This window comes from Lepus europaeus, chromosome 6 (genome assembly GCF_033115175.1).
Source record: "Lepus europaeus isolate LE1 chromosome 6, mLepTim1.pri, whole genome shotgun sequence".
NCBI lineage: Eukaryota > Metazoa > Chordata > Mammalia > Lagomorpha > Leporidae > Lepus > Lepus europaeus.
The window spans coordinates 40,987,159-41,002,874 of NC_084832.1; positions in this window are offsets into that span (position 1 = coordinate 40,987,159).

Genomic DNA, 15,716 nt, shown 5'->3' on the forward strand with positions numbered 1-15,716 from the left:
CGCCTTCCCTCACCAGGGCGTCGACAGCTTTATCTGTATGCCGGGTTTTTATAATATCATTAATTAGATTCCAATATGAAAAGATGGTAATAGGCACCTTGGCAGGGCCAAAAGTCTCATGGAAATCTTTTAGACAACTTCCAACTCTATTCCACTTAACCTCGTCGATTGTGCCTTCCTTGGGAAACCAGGGACACAGTCTTTCTATATGATCAAAAAACACTTTTAAATCTTTCTTTTTAACCCGAACTCCTCGTGTCTTGAGAGTATCTTTGAGGCTTTTAATGAACATTTCCCGTGACGATAATGCCTGCCCCATGGCTGTCACTTACCTTGCGCCGTCTTCGCTCCTCAGCGTCGACCGATGCTGATGATCTCGGGTGGGCAGTTCCGAGCTGGTCGCACAATCACTTGGATCCAAGTTTTCCTCCTGGAAGGCGGCGTTTCTCCAATCTTACAGGCACTTCGAGCCCCAAGGGCCACACTCGAGCCCCACGTTGGGCGCCAGATGTCCCGACCCGCGGGACAGCAACTGGGGTCGAGTACCTAGAAGGAGAAATGAGAGGGGCAGGAGACACAAGGATGGCAGCAAGACAAGTGCTGATCAAGCTGCAACTTTATTTTTTGAACTGCTCACTATATATCATTGAGGCATGGGAAAGAGGAAGGGCTTGTCTTCGCTACTGCAGTGCTGACGCAATCAAGAAAAACCCGCGGGGCCCTATTACGGGAAGCTACAAGATTAGGGAAGGGGGGTAGGGCGGTTACAGGCGCATGGCTTCTACAAGATTAGGGAGGGGGGCAGGGCGGTTACAGGCGCATGGCTTATAGTACATTTTATCTGACACGCCAGGTTTTTCTATTACCAAGAGGTAAGGCCACCTACTGCATGGTCCCTGACATTGGGATCAGACAGAAAAGAAACCTCTTGGCGAGGAAGAGGAGACTTCCTATAAGAGGGAACGTTTAACCTGTGCCTCAAAAGATATTTTGATACTTATGAAAGAAAGAAGACAGTACAAGGCATGCCAGGCAGAGAGAAGATCATGAACAAAGGCACAGAGGCATGAAAATGGTGACACTTTTCATAAAAGGGTATCGAGCAACTGAGCATAGCATGGGTCAGGATCGGATAGGAGCTCTTTTTATGAGCGAATGTAGCCATGTTAACTTCAACTGGACTAGCACAGCCCAAGGAAAAAAAAGAAAAGAAAATCTTAGAATAATTCCACTTATTTCATAAGTGAAACAATATGAAAGAGATACCCACACACTGAACTCAGCAAGACTAATAGGCCCTCTGTTACATTCTAATAGACCATTCAGAGGTGAAAAAACTGGCTCACAGATACTTCCAAAAATTGTCTTTTGTATTTCTTACTGTTTACAGAAAATTAGACTTTATAATTTATTATTTTTTTTTTTTTACAGGCAGAGTAGACACTGAGAGAGAGAGAGACAGAGAGAAAGGTCTTCCTTTTCCGTTGGTTCACCCTTCAATGGCCGCCGTGGCTGGCGCACCGCGCTGATCCGAAGCCAGGAGCCAGGTGCTTCTCCTGGTCTCCCATGGGGTGCAGGGCCCAAGGACTTGGGCCATCCTCCACTGCCTTCCCGGGCCATAGCAGAGAGCTGGCCTGGAAGAGGGGCAACTGGGACTAGAACTCGGTGTGCCGGCGCTGCAAGGCGGAGGATTAGCCTGTTGAGCCATGGCGCCGGCTTAGACTTTATAATTTCAAACATTATCAATTACCTTCATAGGATATAAATTACTGTTTTCTACCTTCCAGAGAAAGTCACAGTCAGGTTTACATTGTTCCATGTATCACAAAGAGAATCTCTAACTCTAGTTCCTTATCTTTGCCTGTATTTTATTACCATATATAAAAGAGGGGTCAATGTAGTTTATTTTTCATATTTATAAAAATGTGGCAAACATTTAAAAACCCCATATTTACAGGATTTTTTAAATATTCTGATAGAAAAAATTCCTTCAAGTAGATTTTCTGGGTTAAGAAAATATTGTTAGGCCATAAAAATTGACCATAACTTGTTAGTATATATGTATTTCACATTCTTTATATGTTGTTAATGCAAAATTTTGTCAATTTTTAAAATATTTGCCATAGACTTATAATGACATATTTTATTGGTTTAATTACATTTTTATTATTACTGAAGATAATGATGCATTCAAAATTCATTTATGATATTTTCATGGTCTTGTTCGTTTTTTGGGATAACAGTAAATTTTTGCTCTTATTGATTTCTAGAAGCACTTAACATATTGTTCATTTTTTGAGAGTATAAAATGTGCCTCATAATCTTCTAAGCATTGGAAATAGGGTAGTGAGCACAGCAGATAGACTTGACTCTTACCCTCGGGGAGCTGTATTCCTGTTGGGAGATAGGAATAGCAAATAAAAAGAGCACTTCATAAAAATAAACCACTAAAATTGATGAGAAATGCTATTTTACTTTAATTTTTCAAAATGTTTATTTTAGTTGTAAAATAGCAGATTTTTAAACATTCTGCCACATTCACTTCAAATGTAGACATGTTATGCATACACATGTATACTATTTTTTCTTGAAAACAGATATTAATATCACAAAGCAAGAGACTCAGCACAATGATCATTACAAGGGGAAAGAAGAGTAAATTGTCATTTCCATGGCATGATTCAATGAAGCAGTATTTATAACTATGCACCAAGTAATGAGACATTCACACAGTTGTTCTCTAGATTAACTTCCACAAATAAGAGAATGTGATGTTCATCTTTGTGAGTCTGACTTATTTCACTTCGCATAGTGATCTCTAGTTAAACCCACTTTGTTGTAAATGTCAGGATTTCACTCTTTTTAAGGCTAAGAAATATCCCATTGTGTGTGTGTGTGTGTGTGTGTGAGAGAGAGAGAGAGAGAGAGGAGAGAATTTTTCTTTATCTAATTGTCAGTTGATGGACATCTAGGTTAATTGCATATCTTTGTTATTATGAATTAAACTCTGTAAACATGGGAGTACAGGTATTTCTTTCATATACTGATTTCACTCCCTTTGGCTATATTGCCAGGAGTAGGATAGTTGGGTCTTATGACAAATCTGTTTTTAGTTTCCTGAGGGTATCTACATACTGTTTTCCATAATGGTTTTCCCAATTTGCATTGCTACCAATAATGTATTAGGATACCTTTTTCTCCACATGCTTGCCAACATTTGTTACTTTTTTTTTTTAATTTTGTGATAAAAGTCATTCTAACTGGAGTTGGATGATGCTTCATCATGTTTCTTTTTTTTTTTTTTAAGATTTATTTAATTATTTGAAAGTCAGAGTTACACAGAGAGAGGAGAGGCAGAAAGAGAGAGAGAAAGAGAGAGGTCTTCCATCTGATGGTTTACTCCCCAATTGGCTGCAACGGCCAGAGCAGCACTGATCTGAAGTCAGGAAACAGGAGCCTCTGCTGGGTCTCCCATGCAGATGCAGGGGCCCAAGGACTTGGGCCATCTTATACTGTTTTCCCAGGACACAGCAGAGAGATGGATTGCAAGAGGAGCAGCCAGGACTTGAACCAGCACCCATTTGGGATGCCAGCACTGTAGGCGGTGGCTTTACCTGCTACACCACAGCACTGGCTTCCCTCATCATGGTTTTTATTTACATATCCCTAATGGCTAGTGTTCCTGAGCATTTTTCCATGTGTCTGTTGGGCAATTGTATTTCTTCCTTTGAAAAATGTCTCTTCAGATCCACTTCCCATTTCTTAACTGGATTCTTTGCTTGGTAGTTGTGGAATTTCTTGAACTCCTTATATATTCTGTCTATTAATCCTTTGTTGGATGCAGAGTTTGAAAATATTTTCTCCCATTCTGCCGGTTACCCCTTCACTTTTAAAATTGCTGTATGGACACTTATTAGTTTGATGTAATCTCATTTGTCTTTTTTATTGCCTGTGTTTCTGGGGTCTTACCAAGGAAATCTTTGCTTAAGCCAATGTCTTGTAGCATTTCTTCAATGTTCTCCTCTAGTAGTTTATTTCAGGTTTAATGTTTAGTTCAAGGGGTCTTGTTTCAAACTTCTGCATGTGGAAATTCAATTGTCTCTACAACATTTGTTGAAGATACTGCTTTTTCTCCAGGAAATAATTTTAGCTTGTTTGTCAAAGATTAGTTAGTTGCAGATGCATGGGTTAATTTCTGGGGTTTCTATTCTGTTCCATTGGTCTATAAGCCCATTTTTAGGTCAATAACAGGCTGTTTTGAAATCTGCCATTATAATACCTCTGATTTGTTTTATTGTTTAAGATTGCTTAGGAGTTATCTGTACCCTCCATGTTTATTTATAGCAGCTCAATTGACAACAGCTAAGATATGCCCATCAACTGATGACTGTATAAGGAAAATGTCATATATATATATGCACAGTGGAACACTACTCAGTCATAAAAGAGAATGAAATCGTGTCTTTTGCAACGAAATGAATGCAATTGGAGGCCATTATGCTTAGTGAAACAAGTCAGTCCCAAAAAGACAAATATGATATGTGGTAGCTAATATAGGACACCAAAATAAGATTGGCTGGTGCCACAGCTCACTAGGCTAATCCCCCACCTGCAGCGCCGGCACTCCGGGTTCTAGTCCCGGTCAGGGCACCGGTTCTGTCCTTGTTGTTCCTCTTCCAGTCCAGCTCTCTGCTGTGGCCCAGGAGGGCAGTGGAGGATGGCCCAAGTGCTTGGGCCTTGCACCAGCTTGGGAGACCAGGAGGAAGCACCTGGCTCCTGGCTTCAGATCCGTGCAGTGCACCAGCCATAGCAGCCATTTGGGGAGTGAACCAAAGGAAGGAAGACCTTTCTCTCTGTCTCTCTCTCTCTCTCTCTCACTGTCTAACTCTGCCTGTCAAAATAATAAATAAATAAATAAATAAATAAATAAATAATAAAAATAAAAATAAAGATTGCTGTGGCTATTTGGGATATTTTCTGTTTCCTTAATAATTTTAGGATTGTTTTCTTTTAGTTCTGCAAAAAAATATCTTTTTTTTATTGGGATTGTATTGAATGTGTATATTGCTTTTGATAGTATGGGTATTTTGATGATACTAATTCTTCCAACCCATGAACATGGGAGATTTTTCATTTTTGTGTGTATGTCTTTTTCTATTTCTTTCATCAATGTTTTATAATGTTCATTGTAGAGAGATTTCACATCCTTGGTTAAATTTATCCCAAGGCATTTATTTATTTATTTATTTTGCAGTATTTTGAATGGAACTGATATTCTAAGTTCTTTCTCAGCCAGAACATTGTTTGTATATTAGAATACTATTTGTATTTATGTGTTGGTTTTATGTACTGTAACTCTGCCAAATTCTTTTATCAGTTCTAATAGTCTCTTAGTGGAATTTATATAAAGGATCAGATCATCTGTGAACAGGGATAATTTGATTTCCTCCTTTGTAATTTATACCCTTTTTATTTCTTTTTCTTGCCTAATGGCTCTGGCTAAAACATCCAGGACTATATTGAATAGCAATGGTGAGAGTGGGTATCCTTGTCTGGTTCTGAATCTTAGTGAAAAGGATTCCAACTATTCTCCATTCAATATGATGCTGGCTGTGATTTTGTCATTTATTGCCTTGATCTTATTGAGGAATGTTCCTTCTGTACTGAATTTGCTTAAGATTTTCACCATGAAAGGATGCTATAATTTTTCAAATGCCTTCTCTGCAGATATTGAGATAATTATATGGCTTTTATTCTTTGTTATTGTGATGCATCACATATATTTATTTGTATATGTTGAACTGTGCCTGCACCCTGGAATGAATGGAATGAATCCCACCTGCTCAGAGTGGATGATTTTTTTAATGTGTTGTTGGATTCACTTTGCTTGTATTTTGTTCAGGCTTTTTGCATCTATGTTTATCAGAGATATTGATTGATAGTTCTTGCTGTTTATTGTATCTTTGTCTTGCTTTGGAATTAGGGTAACGCTATCCTCATAGAATGAATTTGGAAGGGTTCACTCCCTTTCCATTATTTTGAATAGTTTAAGGAGAATTGGGATTAGTTCTTTCTTAAAAGTTTGGTAGAATTTAGCATGAAGCCATATGATTCTGGGCATTTCTTTGTTAATAGGCTCTTTATTACTGATTCAATATCATCATTGTTTATTGGTATATTCAGGTTTTCTATGTCTTTTTGCCTCAAATTTTGTGTTTTTGATCCTGCAAAATATTTTCCATTTCTGATTGCCCTTATATGTGGTAACCTATATCCAATCAATAACATTTTAATACCATTATCTTTGAATTACCATTGCGATTGAATAGTAGATATTTCAAATTCTCTTCTACCTCCTCTGTTGAAATGTCACTGGGAGACATTTGATCTGTCTGAGCTTGCAGTTGCTAACTCCCATTGTATATCCAATGTATCTTTTGCAACCTGGATCTCCTTGAGCAAAACAGGCTACTGAAGATTTACTGGTCCAAACAATGAGCTAAAAAGTAATCAATCAGGTGGAGATACCTTACTGAGTGTGCTCAATGATGAACGAATTGGTTTCATCCTCTGGAGCATTGAGCAGGCAGGGGAACAGCTAAGGGACATTTGGTCTACCTGGATTACCTCTGCTGATTCAAGAAAAGTACCAAACTTGAGCAGACCATCTAAAACCCCTCACTGTGATGCAGTTGTGAAATTAATACTCCCCTTACTGGCCGGCGCCGCGGCTGAATAGGCTAATCCTCCACCTGTGGCGCCGGCACCCCGGGTTCTAGTCCCAGTTGGGGTGCCGGATTCTGTCCTGGTTGCTCCTCTTCCAGTCCAGCTCTCTGCTGTGGCCCAGGAGTGCAGTGGAGGATGGCCCAACTGCTTGGGCACCTGCACCTGCATGGGAGACCAGGAGAAGCACCTGGCTCCTGGCTTTGGATCAGCGTGGTGCGCCAGCTGCAGTTGCCATTGTGGGGTGAACCAACGGAAAAGGAAGACCTTTCTCTCTCTCTCTCTCTCACCGTCCACTCTGCCTGTCCAAAAAAAAAAAAAAAATACTCCCCTTACTGTATGGATTCAGTAATCTCAACAGAAATCTAGGAGAGAAATAATATATTGGAGCACATACTTAGCTTGTCAGTTTCCATTGGATGTCTTTTAAAAATGAAAGTATTAGAGCAAAATTGTGGGTTTTAGAAAAATGACTCTCAATGCAATGTGGAAATCAGACTGGCTTGCTTTTTCCTTCCTTCACCAACCACAGTCCAATTTTCACATAGTCACCAGGATTTGTTATCTGAAACCACAAATCTGCTCAAATAATTTTCCATTTTTAGATACTTTTGATAGTAAAATGACAAAAAGTGCTGGCAATAAAAGCAATCCTAGTAGTAGTGGTTGGGATGGCAAGAAACCAACCACACAAAGAAATACTTAGCCTGTAGAAATAATGGGATGTGAAGAAGAGTTCATTTTTAGAATGATCAGTCATTCATTTATATAATTAAAAATTATTAAACACCTACTAATAGAGGCTGGTTTTAAAAAGAAGTCAAACCAGATTAGCTGTCTTTAGGCAACTTATGATATAAAGAAAGAGACATGAAATCAAATAATTCTAATACTAAATGTTGAGTTCAATACAGGGATGTACATATGTTATTATGAGAGCACAGTATTGGGTAATAATTAATTCTCCCTGAAGGACCCAAGAGAAGACAATAAAGAAAATCATTCTGGAAATTGATTTGAAAAACTGGTAGGAGTAAATAAAGCAGGTGAAGAGAAAAATGGTGTTCTATTCAGTGAGAAGAGGATGTGCCAGTGAAAGAAAGGACATTAAATATTCGGAAAACTTTATGTGGCTGAATTACAAGGGTACTGTTTTAATCAGCTTTTCACGACTAAAGCTAAGATATCGAGACGCTGCTTAGGAAGAAAGAAGGTTTATTTCAGCCTACAGTTTTGCAGATTAACATTCCAAGATAAGGTGGCCCCACTGGTTTTAGGAATCTGGCGAGGATGGCAGAGGGATGATCACATGACCAGATAGGAAGCAGAGAAAGAAAGAGCAGCTAGGCCCAATTCAGCTTTTATAAACAACCCTCTCACAGGAACTAGTTTCTGAGGGAATCCCCAATGACTTAAAGACCTCCTACTCTGCCCTCTTCAAAACACCATTATCCTTTAACCATTAGCATTAATCCATCAACCATTAACTTAGATCTTTGGGAAACAAACCCCTAGTACAAGGGCCTTTGAAGGATACCCAAACGATTATCCAAACCCTATTAGTAAACTTTGCAAACATTGGAAGGTGAGGTTGTAAAGTCAGCAAAAAAAAATATATATATTAGGGAAGTTACTTAATTTGGACCTAATGGATAAAAGAGAATAGTCAAAATGTTAAATACGGAACTCGTGATCTGATAGCAGAGTATAGCATAGGTTAAAGAAAGTTTACGAAAGAAAGTCAGTTAGGAGAGTGTCATTAATAACCAGAACCTGAACCAAAGAAATAGGAGAATTCCAGTAACATATAATATATAATTTAGGAAAAATTATTCCAAGTATATATAGACACATACTACACATACATCTCTGTCTTAAAGGAACATAAGTAAATTCTAAAATGCTTGAGTCAATAGGTCAGTCAAGGAAAAGGTTATGCAAAAGACCTAAAGACCTATAAACTTGCACCAAGTGCGATGCATAAAGTTCCTCAAGTGTATAATAGCTGAGCTTCATTACATTTCAGAATGTCCCCTAGTTATTACTAAGGGGCAGTTGTTTACAAGGACATTTGCCAAGTGTTCAATACCCAGTCTGTTGGTCTCATTCACTACATATTCAGTTTTATTACAGTTCTTGTGTGGTTTTTGTTTCTGTTCCCTAACCCATCCTGCTTCTGCCTCTGCTGTTGATGCCTCTGTGAGCAGGCCAGTGCTCATGTCTGACTGACTCTGGATGCTCCCCTCACTAACAGCCTTGAGAGCAAGAGGAGCAATGCATTCTTCACAAAGGTGCCAAGAACAGTCTGTTCAACTCTGCCTGCAACCTGTCACCTGGCCCAGAGGCAGCTCTCTTGTTGCCCCAAACTTCAGAGTTTCTACATTGTCTCTGACAGTCTCACCAAATTTCTCATTGAACAACAACAACAAAACCTTTATCCTTATTGCCCTCTGACCACGGAGGCTAAACATGCTTTTAAGAATCTGAGGGGACATCAGACTTCTTTTATTATCTTTCTCAGCCCCAAGGGATCTCCATACAAGTAAATTAATTCACCTATGATAGCACTTGCCCTGTCCAAAACTTGATTGGTTTTAGTTATGTAAAGAGAAACAGCTTTACATTGATAGGAATCCTGAGAAATGTCAGCAAGAATTGCAATCACCAACCGAAGTACACTAGCTATAAGTGATCAATATTATTTTATATCCAATAATAAGAACTCTAGAGAGAGGTCTTCCAGAGCAGGTAGAGAAAACGGGTAAGTTCTGGTCATTTGGGACCCCAAGATTCTCCATTAATACATCGACTTTTGTCTTCAGGCATGCCATCTCTTGATCAAAAGGCAGACTCCGAATATACAACTGCTACATTGGATAGCAGACAGCAAAAGGGGGGGAGATCCCAAAACCTTTTCTCTGAGATGGTCTGTCTTTTTATTCTAGATGGCATCTCTGTCTGGAAGACTTCTTCAAGGGCCTCATTGGCAATAATGGAGTCCCTTAACTAATCCTAGAGGAAAGAAAATGGCTTAGAAAATTGAATGCTTATGTTTTCAGATTCCAGAAGTTAAAAATTTGAGGGAGACAATTGTTGGAAATGAGTATGGAGTGGGCCTACCTATTACATCTACAATACAATGAAAATTCCCTTTTGTTAAGTAATTCAAATTCATAGACAACTTACTGTATAGTGAAGGTGAATTTGACAGAAACAAATACAGCCATCCAGTTCAATTTGAATTTTATATAAACAGTTTTTTTATATAAATATATCCCATGCAACACTTGGACATAATTCCACTAAAAATATTTGTTGTTTATTTGAACTTCAAATGCAATTGGGTGTCCTGTGTTATATTTGCTAAGTCTGGCAGCCCCAAGTGAAGTAATTTTCTTTGTACCATCACAGTGTCTGATAAATTAGCTAAAACGCATAAGACCTAATTCATAGACAGACTACTTAATTTAGTTATAGGGAACACTGAATTTAATTATGGTGAAATAATTTTGTTGTAGTGACTTCCAGGTAACCACCATCTAGACCTCTTCCTGAGATGGCCTTAGGGTATAAACACACTCTCGTCTTTGCTTTTGCTGAAATACCTAGAGGACCTGTCTTTATGTTCTAGTTAAGATAAGCAGATCAAATTGCATATTGTCACCCCAACACGAACATGCACACACACAACACACACACACACTCCTTTAGCTCACTCTGTCCTCATTAACAGGCCTAAGAGTGACAGATGATAACAATAAAGACTGAATTAGTTTAACTGGTGAAATTAACTAGAAGAGTACTTTAAACAATTTGTGGAAAATTGAATTAAAACATGTTTATTTTGGTATAAAAATTTTGAGATTCATGTGTATGAGAGGTCTTCAAAAGCTCCTGATAAATATGTATTATAAAAAAACTACACATGGATTTCATTTATTGTACTAAAATAATCTTACAATTCCACTTTCCATGAATGATTTGAAAAACCTTCAAGTGTTTGTGTAATCACTTTCAGACCATTCTTGAACTGGATGATCAATCTGACTGAAATAAGAAAATCCACAATCATCATTTCCTTGATTTTTTTTAAAGATTTTATTTATTCATTTTAGAGATAGAGTTACTGATAGTGAGAGGAAGAGACAGAGAGATAGGTCGTCCTTCCATTGGTTCACTCCCCAAATGGCTGCAATGGCCAGAGCTGTTCAAATCTCGGCTGCTCCACTTCCAATCTAATTCTCTGCTGTGGCCTGGGAAAGCAGTAGAAGATGGCCCAAGTGCTTGGGTCCCTGTACCCACGTGGGAGACCAGGAAGAAGCTCCTGGCTCCTGACTCCGGGCTTCACTGCAGCCATCTGGGGAATGAGCCTGCAGATGGAAGATCTCTCTCTGCCTCTGCCTCTCTGTAACTCTGCCTTTCTCTGTTTAAAATAGAACCTTTCTCAGGGCTTTGGGGCTCCAGTTTCCTAGGCTTCTATGCTCCCTTGCGAGTCCCTGGACCCTTCAGCAGCCACCTCTACTCAGAAGCAGTTTCCGTCCATCCAGGCTTTGAGTTGACTGCAGCTCAGTCCCGAGCTGATGGCTGAGCTGCAGATTTCCGTTTCCTGCTCCCTACTGCATATGCAACCTGACTGAGTAATTCACCTTGAGGAGGGGGATGTCTGTCATTGTCTTCCAGGAAATCAATGTGGATCTGAGTCAAAGAGAAAGAGGAGAGGCTTGTGCTTCGGGAGGTGGCCATGCAAAAGGATCTAAAGGAAAGATGATGTGGGGAGCTCATGGTCATTACTAAGAGTTACAGTAAGAAACACCAGCAGCTCATCTTGACACCTGCAGGTAGGAGCATCTTCCTCCCGTGAACTTGAGGGTTTACTATTTACTCTTAGGAGTGGGGATTAAGTCACTGACCGTAGCGATAGTCTGGGAGCACCGCTGCAGAGAATCCCCTTAACTTCTTCCATCCAGAACACCTCTGCTCCACCAGAAAAACTGGTGTATCACACTGCAGTGTCTAAGGATGACTCCAAGCTGGGAGGAGCTGCTTATGTTCAACAATGATACCATGGGGCAGAGAAAAAGATAATGGTGGATAAAAATAGGGGGCTCACCAGGAAACTGAGCAGGCTGCCCAGTTCTCTTCCCATGAGTCCAGCAGACACGGAATTGGCATCTCAAGACTAAGTATTCCTTCTCCTTCGCTGTGCACAGGTGAGGTTAGGGGACCAAGAGATGCCACATATTGTGATATTTTGTGCAAACAGGCATCTGATCAGGTTTTAACCTAAAAGATGAAATTCTTGGCCAGCACCGCAGCTCAATAGGCTAATCCTCCACCTGCGGCGACAGCACACTGGGTTCTAGTCCCGGTTGGGGCGCTGGATTCTGACCTCGTCGCTCCTTTTCCTGTCCAGCTCTCTGCTGTGGCCCGGGAGGGCAGTGGAGGATGGCCCAAGTGCTTGCGCCCTGCAGCTATGTTTGAGACCAGGAGAAGCACCTGGCTCCTGGCTTCAGATTAGCGCGGTGTGCTGGCCGCAGCAGCCATTGGGGGGTGAACCAACAGAAAAGGAAGACCTTTCTCTCTATATCTCTCTCTCACACTGTCTACTCTGCCTGTCAAAAAAAAAGATGAAATTCTTTTTATGTCTAAAGGATTATGCAGTAAATATATCACTATTTGTGTGACTAGCGTAGGAAGATGAGATCTAACTTCATCTGTGTGTCTCCAGGATGTCATTAAGCATACTGATATAGGGACAGGTACGAAATATGCCTTTCTTGAATGAATAAGTAGATTCATTTTTCAGTAATTCTTTCCTATCCTTCCAAGGAAAAAGAGGAATATCCTCTTCTGACTGGTATTGAGAAGTTTACTGAACAAGACTGGCAAATATTTTTATTATATATTCATCAGTCATAGCTAGTGAATGTAGAAATAAAATGCACAAATAAATTGCATTTATAGAATTTACATAGAAAATTCCAGATGTCTCAGAAATAATTCTATTTTTTAAAAGATTTATTTATTTAAAAGGCAGAGTTAAGATACTATAGTTAATTGTACTTTTTTCATACTGATCACTGTCACTGCCTCTCTCCTCTATGCCACATTCATAACAAGGAAGAGGGAATATAGGTAAAAGAGGAATAATGACAAGAAGATCAAAATTACAGGCCTTTGTATAAAGGAGTAGATGGCACTCCATTGGTAGTCCATATAAAACTCAAGTCTATTTAATGTAAAATATACCACATTTTATCATTTAACACATTTCAGGTCTACCACATTGGTGACAGAGACCCGAACACTTGAGCCAGCACCTGCTGCCTCCCAGGACATGGTTCAGAAGGAAGCTGGAATCAGGAGTGGAGCCAGGACTCTAACTCAGGCACTCAGATGTGGAATACAGGTATCTGAAGTGCTGTCTTAATCATTGCACCAAATACTCAGACTGGGGGTGGGTACATTTTTTGTTATTTTTTCAAAAATTCTAAAGTTCTGGCTAAATTATATGTATCTTTGTATGTGAATTCCTGGACTTGATAAAAGTTTATTTCTTTTTTTTTCTCCTTAAACTATCCATGAGATACTCTTCAAGTACACTCTACTGTTTCCTATTCATTTTTAAGGCTATATAGCATGGTCCTGATGCACAGATGCCATGATGTTGAGGGAGCTTCTGAATGATTTCCTGTATTCTGTGCCAATATCCTTGTGCCTGTTCACTAGTACTAAGCACTCAGATCCATCAACCCATGATTTAAAGGAACTGCTCTAGCTGAACAAAATATTATCTCCTGTGCACACTGAGATTTCCAGATGGGCTTAATCATGATCCACGTGAGTCAGTCTCACTTCAACTATGTCGGTAATTTCAGGTGTGGCTACACTTGTACTGAACACTGGGCCTGTTAATTAAACACCCAACAACTCTAGTTTTTTTACTCTTGTAGGGAATCAAAGGGAAGGTAGATGGAGAAAGGACTAGAATTGAAATATAAATTCTAGTAAAAGGATGGATTATCCAGATTACAATACAACCAATTATTGTCCCAACGGAGTAGATATTATTAGAGAGATCATAATTTTTCGGATAAAGCAGCTTCCAAAGAAAGAATTTGCCAAAACCATTGAACTCATGTCAGTCAGAGCCATGATTCAAATGTTTGCTATTTCAGTGTCTCCCATGAACTCTGGGCATTAGGAGAATTAAAGAAAATAACAATTCATCTCATTCCCAATCCTCACTTAAAATTAACATATTGCAAGTTTTAGGGGAAAGAACAACTAAAATGATCTGCATGCTCAACTTTAAGAGATCCAGACGTGCTAAAATCTCAAATAAAAAAGCAGATTTATTAGGGGATAAAAAAAAACCATACTAACAGCATGAGAGGTAACCAGAAATGACTTGGGGATGAAGAGGTTGGAGCAATGAGTTAGTGCTCTTGAATCGGAGCATCTGCACTGTCAATCAGACTTTCTTAGGAAAATGAATGGAGACTGAGCTCTTATGAGCTCCCCTCTATATCTGCTAATTTCTGTATCTCAAAAGTAATTACCTTCCCATCCATGTTGAAAGACCTAACTGGGGGGGCGGCGCTGTGGCATAGTGGGTTAACGCCCTGGTCTAAAGTGCCAGCATCCCATATGGGCGCCAGTTCTAGTCCTGGCTACTCCTCTTCTGATCCAGCTCTCTGCTATGGCCTGGGAAAGCAGTAGAGGATTGCCCAAGTCCTTGGGCCCCTGCACCCGCATGAGAGATCTGGAAGAAGCTCCTGGCTTCGGATTGGCGCAGCTCCAGCCATTGTGGCCAATTGGGGGGTGAACCATCGGATGGACAATCTCTCTCTCTCTCTCTGCCTCTCCCCTCTCTGTGTACCTCTGACTTTCAAATAAATAAATCAATCTTTAAAAAAAAGACCTAATTGGAATTGTATGTTTAGTATCATCATATTCAGTCATTGTTTTTTATTCAGTAGGTAGTTATTGAGCAACTACTCTGTAGTCAAGCACTACTATTTATGGTCATTATGTTCTATGATTGATTTTTTTATTCAATAGATATTTATTGAGCAACTACTATGTGGCCAGGCACTATTCAAATATGTATGTAATGATAATTGGATGTTTTTCATTATACTGAAAACTGAATCAACTTATTTCACAATAAATATAGGGGAATGTGGCAAAGAAAGATATTATGTGTAGCCCCACCACTCCCATCCTGAAAATGTCTGCATGAAAACCAAGGCAATTCTTTTTTTCTCATTTTTACCAATGAATAGGAAAGAAATAGAGAGAAAATAAGAAAGCAAGAATGAATGGAAGAATCAGAATGATTTTGCAAATAAGTTTTCACCTACTTGAAGGATTCTAAATAGGATTTAAATTATGAAAAACCATCATAGTGAGTCATTATTTTCTTTTTCTCGTGTGTCTTCTTGGCCACCAATGCCCTGTCTAATCTGATAGTGGAGATGATCCAAAATAACAGAGGTACCTTGATGCAGCCAGAATTTAAAAACAGACAGACATAGGTTGAGATAAGGTATAAGCAAATGGTTTTCTCTCTGTCTCTTTCATATGACACAGTAAAAAATCCTCAGGCAAGTACTGGGACGAGACTCGGTAGGATGTCATTCGGTGGACTACTCTGTTCATGATCATGGATTAATTGAAGCCAAGTAGAGGTGAAGAGCTTGGATTAGAAATTTGATTCTTCAACTTCCATATATCCAAAACACAAATGAGTAATAGAACCCAGGCAGCCACACCAGAATTTTAAAACTCCTACTGAATAAAAGAAAGTAGAGAAATATTTGTTGGTAAAAGCTATGTTTTAACCAGTCCAAAAGCGTCTACTCAGGGAACAAAGGAGAATCAGCCATTTAAAATGGTACTTTGTGTCAGTAAGTTTATTAAGTAGGAAGACTGGCAATCCTGAGTAAAAGTAGACTGTCCATCCAATTAAATTACAGAATATTAAAAAG